Source organism: Plectropomus leopardus, chromosome 23 (assembly GCF_026936395.1).
Source record: "Plectropomus leopardus strain MGB_pleo_1.0 chromosome 23, ASM2693639v1, whole genome shotgun sequence".
NCBI lineage: Eukaryota > Metazoa > Chordata > Actinopteri > Perciformes > Serranidae > Plectropomus > Plectropomus leopardus.
The window spans coordinates 21,472,760-21,481,995 of record NC_142198.1 but is presented as its reverse complement, the minus strand read 5'-3'; positions in this window follow the sequence as shown (position 1 = coordinate 21,481,995).

Sequence of the window (9,236 nt, the reverse complement as noted above, 5' to 3'; positions counted from 1 at the left end):
CAACTCAGCACACTAAGCAAAAAAAGTGACTAGTCAGTAAATATTAATCTGATTATAACCAAGAAATAGAACAATATATATATATATCAAATTATGATCAAAATCCATGAATTCATACACTTCGTGAATTAAATGTAATGATAAATTCTTTACTGATAATGAGCTTTTAGCGAAACCTGGCTATGTTTTGGCTTTTTGGACAAAAGCCTGTCAGGAAGAAGGTTTTTAAAGTATTTAGCTATAAATAGTAAGTGTGTTTTTCGGCAGTGTGACACATACATCGAATATTTGAGAACATAAAAACCTTGGAAACATCTATAACGAGTCGAGTTAAGAGGAGATTGAGCTGGGGGAGGTAGGACCCTGGGGACAGAGATACGTCCCTCTCGTTCTCATCAAAATGCCACTGATACACTGAGTGTTGAGCAGTGACCTCACTGTGCTGACACTTTTATTTTAGACAAATAAAGCTAAAACTTAGTGGTCCGTAATATTTTGTAACCCTTTTCTGACAGCATAACTGGATCATCTCTCTCTCTTTTGCCCTCCAGACTCTCTCACTCTCTCCTCCTGTCTTTCTTCTCCCTCTCCGTCTCTCTCTCTCTCTCTCTGCTGGCTCATGTGTGGCGTTTCCCCTGATTCGCCCTTCAGTCTCTCGCTGCTCGATTCCCTCTGAGCCACTAATGGCTTTAAGCCCTCAGAAATCCGGAACGCTCGGGTTCCGGAACACCTGGGTTAAAATTCCGGAATACGGGAATACTTTACGTTTCGTGGAGCTGGGAGGATCAACTCACTTTGTTTTGCATTTCTTTATTTGTTTTTAACTTTTTAGTTGATATTGCAAGCACCGTGTGAAAGTGGATCCTTTAATTTTCCAAAACTGCAGAAGAAAATCTCTCTTTTGGAATAACTTTTGGATCTTTTCTTTGCAGACGTGGAAATATTTCAAACAAAACAGCAAGAGAAGAGTTCACTTTTTGCTTCGTAATTTTTTGGGGATTTATCTCTGGATTTGTATTTGTAATGTGTTTCCCTACAACAGAAATCACTGAAAAGTAAACGTGTGAATGTGTGTGACTAAAAACTTTAAGAAAGCGTGTGTTGTCTGTGTGTGTTTGTAAGTGTAATTTTGGCCATGCTGGAGGAAAAGAAGGCCAAGAGTTTTCGGCAACAGGGCTCCTCGGATGCAGGTCACCCAAAAACTACAAAAAGCAGCACCAGCAGCACCTGTAACAGCACCCGGAGCAAAGCTGACCACATCTCAAACCCCAGCAACGCCTCTGACCCGGCACAGCGGTGAGACAAACATTTTATTCACTTTATTACTAAAACAGTGATACTCAACTTACAGCCTGCGGGTCAAATCTGGCCCCTGATAGGGTGCTCGATGTCCTAAAATCCCAGAAACATCCAAAAATCGGGGAAAAGTCTCAAAATCCAGGAAACATCTTAAAATCTGCGAAATGTCCTTAAATCCTAGAAACGTCCTAAAATTCTAGAAATGTCCTAAAATCTGTGAGATGACCGAAAGTCCTAGAAATGTTCTAAAATCCTACAAAGGTTTTAAATCACAGAAACATCCTAAGATCTTAGAAATGTCCTAAATTCCTAAAACCAACCTAAAGTCCTAGAAACATCCAAAAATATCAGAAACGTCCAAAAAACCTTAAAACACGCTAAAATCCTAGAAATGTCCTAAGATCAGAGAAACATCCTAAAATCCTATAAACATGTATCGGGCTGCTGCAACTGGCCCCCGGCCCCCTGTCATTTTGTAAAAGTGGCCCCTGAGCAGATCAAGTTGAGTATCCCTGGTTTAAAAACTAGCTTTGAAATGTCTCCGCATGCTTAAAATATAACACAAAAATAACATAATTAACAGCGTAATTGAATTAAAATCCATTTTCTGAGTTAATTTGGGAAAACAATGGGACCAAACATCTGTGTCATCCATGTAAACGTGATAAATGTTGATAATGTCTTTTATCCTGCGTGAGTCTGAAGCGAACACATTTTTCTGTGCTCATGTGTTCATATGGAGCAATTAGCAGGTGTGAAATAGTCCTGTGGCATTAACCCTGCGAGCCCCGCTGGCCCTATAGCTAAAACGAGAAGACAACTGTGTCTGCGGCCGTGATGTATGTGTGTGTGTGGGTGCCTCATCTGTCTAAGTCTCAGGCTTTAGATGTTTTCTTCATGTGTGTCACACGTACTGTCCCGCCTCACACATGTTGCTTTATTTTGGCTTTTCGCAGTACGTGACAGGAACGTTTCCTAAAGGTTTACCTTTAACGGTTTATGTGACGTTTCTGCGTTACGACGTCTGAAAGCCACAACAGCGATGTTATACGTCCTGCTGGGTCGAGTATTTACCTCAGAGATACTCGGCTTCCTTTGCTCAGGGGCCACTTTTCAAACAGGACAGGAGGCCAGGGGCCAGTCCAGCACAACACATGCTTCTAGGATTTTAGGAAATTTCTAGGATTTTAGAACTTTTGTAGGGTTTTGGGACATTTTTAGGATTTTAAGACGTTTGTCAGATTTCTATCATTTTAAGACATTTGTCAGATTTTAGGATGCTTTTGGTTTTAGGATGTTGCAAGTATTTTAGGACATTTCAAGGATTTTAGGGACATTTCTTGAATTTTAGGACATTTCCAAGATTTAAGGGCGTTGTAAGGGTTTTAGGACATTTCAATGAGTCTAGAGTGTTTCTAGGATTTTAGGACATTTCTAGGATTTTCAGAACTTTTGTAGGGTTTTAGGACATTTTTAGGATTTTGGGACATGTAAACGCTTTTAGGACATGTAAACAGTTTTAGGACATTTTTAGGATTTTAAAAGGTTTCTCAGATTTTTTTCTCAGATTTCTATCATTTTAAGACACATCGGCGGTTTTAGGATGTTGCAAGTATTTAAGGACATTTCAAGGATTTTAGGACAATTCTAGGATTTTAAGACATTTCTCGGATTTTAGGGCATTTGAGGATTTTAGGACAATTCTTGGATTTTAAGACTTTTCTCTGATTTAAGGACGTCTCTAGGATCTTTGGACATTTCTCGGATTTTAGGACATTTCCAGGATTTTAGGGTGTTTCAAGGGTTTCAGGATATATTTTGGATTTCAGGCCATTTAAGGGTTTAAATTCTGAAAATGAATGATTAATAGCAACCCTGATTGCACTTAATGGAAAAAGCATTTATAGCTGCAAATTCAAAGATAAAACCAAAATTCACAAAATATAAAATGTATGCCATATGCTTGAAAACAGCCACAATTATCAAAAAATGAAGAATGAAAAGCAAATGTAAAATGCGTCAAACAGTCCCTGAGGGTTAAAAAAAAGAATCTTTTAATAGTTTTTAATAGCATTAGCTTTTGATGATGGCTTTTAATAGTTCTCCTCACACAGCCGAGAGGCGTTTATTACAGTGTGTGTTAAATGTGTGTGTGCCCCATGCCTCCAGGCCATTATGAGCCTTGGCTGGGTTTTATGGTATAAAGAGAAGTTAACACCCGAAGACGCCCTGCTGCGTGTGAGCGTCATGTGAGCTGAAGTGGAAGAGAGGTGAAGTGATGGAGAGCGATAAACTGAAGGTGGAGGACAGAAGAAAAGCAGTGATGGTGTGTGTCCGTCGCAGAGAGGTGTTTTGAGCGTGAGGTGTGAAATAGCTTCGGTCTGAATCAGGCTTTGCTCTGAGCTCTCTGTTGCCGTGGATTTAGACGGCCGGATTTAGGAGTGTGCGAGAGAGCAAATCTGATTTACCTCCGTGTCCTCCTCGTCTCTATTTTCAGGTTTTATCGCAGCGCTGTCATCCGATGCTCGTCGCACAATTCATATAAAGTCTGATCCATTCACACAAACACACACCGACGGTGTTTGGGATGTTTATATTTCTCATTAAGATTTATATTCGTGGGACTTCCGGGAGGCCCGCCCACCAAAATGGCAGCATAGAAAAGCGGTCCCGCACCGGCAGACATATAATCCCCGCATTTTAAGTTATAAACTCGGTCATAGTGATTTAAATCAAGAGAAGAATGAGCGGGGACAAAAACAAGAAGGGGAAAGGCACGGTACGAAGCAACATGGAGCAGAACACACGAAAGGAAGGCAAAGCAGGTGAATCGAGCTCAGGCAAAAATGGCGGCGACAGACCGGAGGAAGGAACTCCACCCGCTACTCTCAGCTCTCTTCGTAAAGTCGTGAGTGAGGTGGTTGCTGAGGGCATGCAAGACCTAAAATCGGATTTGAAGAAAGAATGGTCCCAATCCGGACTCAGCTTTCGAGAGGACATGAAGGCACAATTGGATCGAGCTGATCGTCGAAATCAACCAGCAGCTGAAGGCCGCCACCGCTCAAGTCGAGGAGGTAACCAAACGCATGGGTGAAATTGAGAGAAGCATGGCAGGGAGGGAGAAATGGGACATCGGAGTTAAAGATACCCTCATCCAGCTGCTAAACAATCAAAAGCTACTCCAGGCTAAAATTACGGATCTGGAGGGCCGTTCCCGACGTAATAATATTAGAATCTACGGCATCCCTGAAAACGCAGAGGGCTCCTCAATGCTACGTTTTGTGGAACATCTGATTCAATCAGAGCTGGGCGAGACTATGGGCCTGAGTCGGGATACAGGTCTCGGGATTGAAAGAGCACACAGAGCGCTGACACCTCGTCCACCTGCGGGAGCCCCACCCCGGTCAACGGTGGTCCGATTTTTGCAGTTCACCGTTAAAGAGAGAGTTCTCCATGCTGCCTGGAAGAAAAATATTCATCTTCAAGAAAGGCGAGTGTTTTTTGACCATGATTACGCTGAGAATGTACAGCAGAAAAGGAAGGAATACACTCCTGTGAAGCAGGCACTTAAGGAGAAGAAGATCCGTTTCCAAACTCCTCTGACCAGGATGCGCGTGCACTTGGATTCGGGCATGGTCACATACAACAGCGCAGAGGAAGCGGCAGCGGATCTAAGGAAAAGAGGTTTCACCGTGGGTCCAATACCAGTGAGCAGATCCAGGGACATCACCGCGGATACTGTCAACAAGCTAATGCCGTGGAGCACAGCTGGGACGCGCCGAGCCGCGAAAGTGCAAGTCTTTCAGGAGAACATACGAGAGAGGCTCAAAGAATTTGAGCGGCTGGATGCAGAGGATGTCGCAACGGATGAGTAGCACATTTTACTCCCTGCTCTAATGAGAAGTTCTGTTATTTGTTCCTCCTCTTAAGTTAGATTAAAAATCGTGGCTCTTCAGTAAGCCAGTTTTTCACTTCAGTTACAACTCACGGTCCAGACCAGACCAGAGCCCGACTCTGGTCAGGGAGGGAAAAAAAAAACAAACAAAAAAAAAACTTTTTTTCGTGTCTCCCTTGAAACCCGGTTAAAGTAAAAGGCCGGCGCAGACAACGTTATTAAGTCTTCTTTTTTTTTTTGGACGGTCGAGGGGCCCCACCTAGTGGCACTTATCCCCTCCAAACAGAGGTTTAATGGAAACCTCAGAACTGGAAGCCCTGTTTTGTATCATGTTAGTACTGTAAGTTCAATCAATGTTCATATTTGTTCAGTGCGTTTTAGGTCTGGGTTAAAGATGTCATACATACAGGTATACATTTTCAGTGAGTCTTATGAGTATGCAATACTACAACATACAATCATTGAATGTTAATGGCATAAACAATCCCATTAAAAGGAGTAAACTGATTGCTAAGCTAAAACGGGAGAAAATAAATATTGCCTTTTGGCAGGAGACACATTTATCTAATACGGAACACGAGAAACTGAAGAAAATGGGCTTTAGAAATTCTTTTTTTTCCTCAGATAGGACAGGGAAGAAAAGAGGGTTCTAATATTGATATCAAATTCTATTAGCTTCGAATTCATTTCAGAACAAAAAGACAAAGAGGGTAGATTTGTCTTAGTAAAAGGCAAACTCGGAAACAGTGAAGTCACCCTGTGTAATATATATGCCACCCCCGGCAGCGATATCACCTTTTTCAGGAAGATATTTAGTCTGATCGCTACAGAAACATATGGAACATTAATATGTGCTGGGGACTTCAATATACTTTTGAATCCCAGATTGGATACAACCAACAGAACAAGGAAAAAATGCCTCAAGGAAAAGCGAATAAATAATATATTGAAGGATCTGGGCTTGATTGATGTATGGCGGCACCTAAACCAATCCGCTAGTGAATTTACTTTTTATTCTGCAAGACATAATGTTCATTCAAGACTGGATTACTTTCTTATGTTTAGTAGAGATTGCCATAAAGTGAAGGATTGTAAAATCGGACAGAGGGATATTTCTGATCACTCTGGATTATACCTGAAATTAGTATTAGATGGAACCCCCAAAAATACACTGTGGAGATTAAATCTGAGTTTATTGAATAGTAGTACGTTTAAAACTGAAATGGCAGACGAATTGAAAACTTACTTAGAACATAATGATAATGGTGAGGTCAACCCTGCTATTTTATGGGATGCAGCCAAAGCCTTTTTAAGAGGGAAAATCATAGCTAAGTCTGCAATGTTAAAAAAAATTAAAACGAGAAAACTGTCAGACCTACAAGAACAACTAAGAAATCTGGAACAAGCTCACAGTATTAATAAGGATCCTTCCATACTTGAGCAAATGAGGCCAGTCAAGCAAGAGATTGACAAAATTCTTAGTGAGGATATAGAGAAAAAGTTAAGATTTATGCAACAAAGGCACTATGAAGCAGGCCCTAGGGCATCTAAATTACTCGCTTGGAGACTTAAAAGGCAGCAAGCAGCAAACACTATTCATAGAATTAGAGACCCCTTAACTAACAAGATGTTTACGAAATTAGAGGAAATCCAGCAAGCATTTGAAACATACTATAAATCACTATATGCTCAGCCAGACAAGGCTGATGAAACAACAATCCAAAAATTCTTGGCTTCTTTGGACCTCCTCTATTGAAACGACCAAAATGAAAGATTGACATCTGAAATCTCCATTGAGGAAATTGATAAGGTAATATCAGACCTGAACACCAATAAATCCGCAGGCTGTGATGGATTCCCCCCTGAATGGTACAAAGGCATGAAGGAATCATTGCTCCCTTTATTAAAAGCCTCTTTTAATTACACCTTAAAAGATGGAACCCTTCCACCATCATGGAATGAGGCATTTATATCAGTCTTACCAAAGGAGGGCAAAGATACATCACATTGTAAAGGATATAGACCAATTAGTGTATTAAATGCTGATTATAAGATCTACTCAGCCATATTAGCCAAAAGACTTGATACAGTCATGACCTTTCTTATAGATGAGGATCAGGCCGGTTTTATAAGGAACAGGCAAACGCATGATAATATAAGGAGAGCAATTCATATCATTGATTACATCACCAAAAGGAAGCTGAGCGCAGTCCTTCTTAGCCTTGATGCTGAGAAGGCTTTTGACTCAGTGGGATGGGACTTCTTATTCAAAGTTATGAATAGATTTGGATTTTGTAAAGCCTTTATAGGATGCATAAGAGCACTCTACTCTTCCCCAACAGCAAGGATAAAAATTAATGGGAGTCTCTCAAATTTAATACTATTACAACGTGGGTGCAGACAGGGCTGCCCACTCAGCCCGCTACTCTTTAATCTTTACATTGAACCATTGGCCCAAGCCATCAGGGAGGAAACACTCTTGGAAGGTATATGCATAGGAGGGGTGGATAACAAAATCTGCTTGTATGCGGATGATGTGTTGGTCACGATCAAGAACCCTGAATCTGGAATACCATTGTTAATGGACATATTGGACAGATATGGAAGATATTCCGGTTATACTTTAAATGTCCAAAAAACTCAAGTCTTGACCCTGAATTATTCTCCCTCACAGGAATTGATGGACAAACATCATTTTAATTGGCATCAGCCACTCATAAAGTACTTAGGACTTTCTTTAACGAAAAATTTGTCACTGCTGTATGATGTTAATTATAAACACATCAACAGGAAAATATATGATGATCTGGGCAGGTGGGACTCGCTTCCTCCTAATTCCTCGTAGCAGAGTAAGGACAATCAAAATGAACATTCTTCCAAAACTTTTATATTTATTCACAGCACTTCCAGTAGAAGTGCCCCATAAACAGTTCAGAGAGTGGGATGTTCATTTGTCCAGATATATTTGCATTAATAAAAAACCTAGAGTGAAGTATTCAATATTACAGCTGCCGTGGTCAAGAGAGGGTGTGGCCCTGCCCTGCCTTAAAGACTATTATCTATCAGCCCAGTTGAGACCCCTTGTTTGTTGGTGTGATCCAGCCTATGTGGCTCGGTGGAAAGATATCGAGTTGTCCTTAATGGACTTACCTATACAATCAGTATTGGGCTGTCCTAGCAGATTCAATGAGGTACTTCAACTTCAAAATCAATGCGTGGTTTTTTCAATGAAAAAATGGTCAGATGTGTTAAAAAGATTTCAGCTTCACAGAGAAATCAGACTCCTGAGTTGGCCGGCGTATGACCCACACTTTCTCCCAGCTTTACAGGATCACAGGTATAGTCAGTGGACTAAACAAGGCCTCACTTCCTTTTGTAAAATCATAACAAATGGAAACCTTAAGCATTTTGAGGACTTGTGCCAGACGTATGAGTTAGGCAAAAATGATTTTTACCGGTATCTACAGATCCGCCACTTTTTCTTAAAAGAAATCAAGACCTCTGATACCCTTGAACCCTCCAAAATAACACAAATTTTTATTGATTCTTACAACTCCAAAAATACTAGCCGTGCAGAGAGTAAATTATACAGGGCCTCTCCTCAATGAATATGGAGTTCAACAAATTACATAAAACAGCGCTGGGAAAAGGAAACCAACATAGAAATATCAGAGGAATCATGGCTACAAGCTTGGGAAACCCAGTCGACTTCGACAAACTCTCTGTTATGGAGAGATTTTTGCTGGAAAAATTTAGTACGGTTCTTTCTTACCCCTAATCAGAAATCCAAATTCAGTGAGTCTCAGCAATCATGCTGGAGGGAGTGTGGTTCAACGTCAGCCGATCATGCACATATTTTTTGGACTTGCCCACAAGTCAAACTTTTTTGGGAAGGTGTGGACAATTTAATCTTAAAGATTATAAACCTGAAAACTGATTTTTCTTTCACCTTTTTATACCTTGGAATTATCCCAAAAGGACTCAGTAAGAGGGATACTTACCTTCTGAAGATTTTTTTGGCTGCAAGCAAAAAAACAATTAC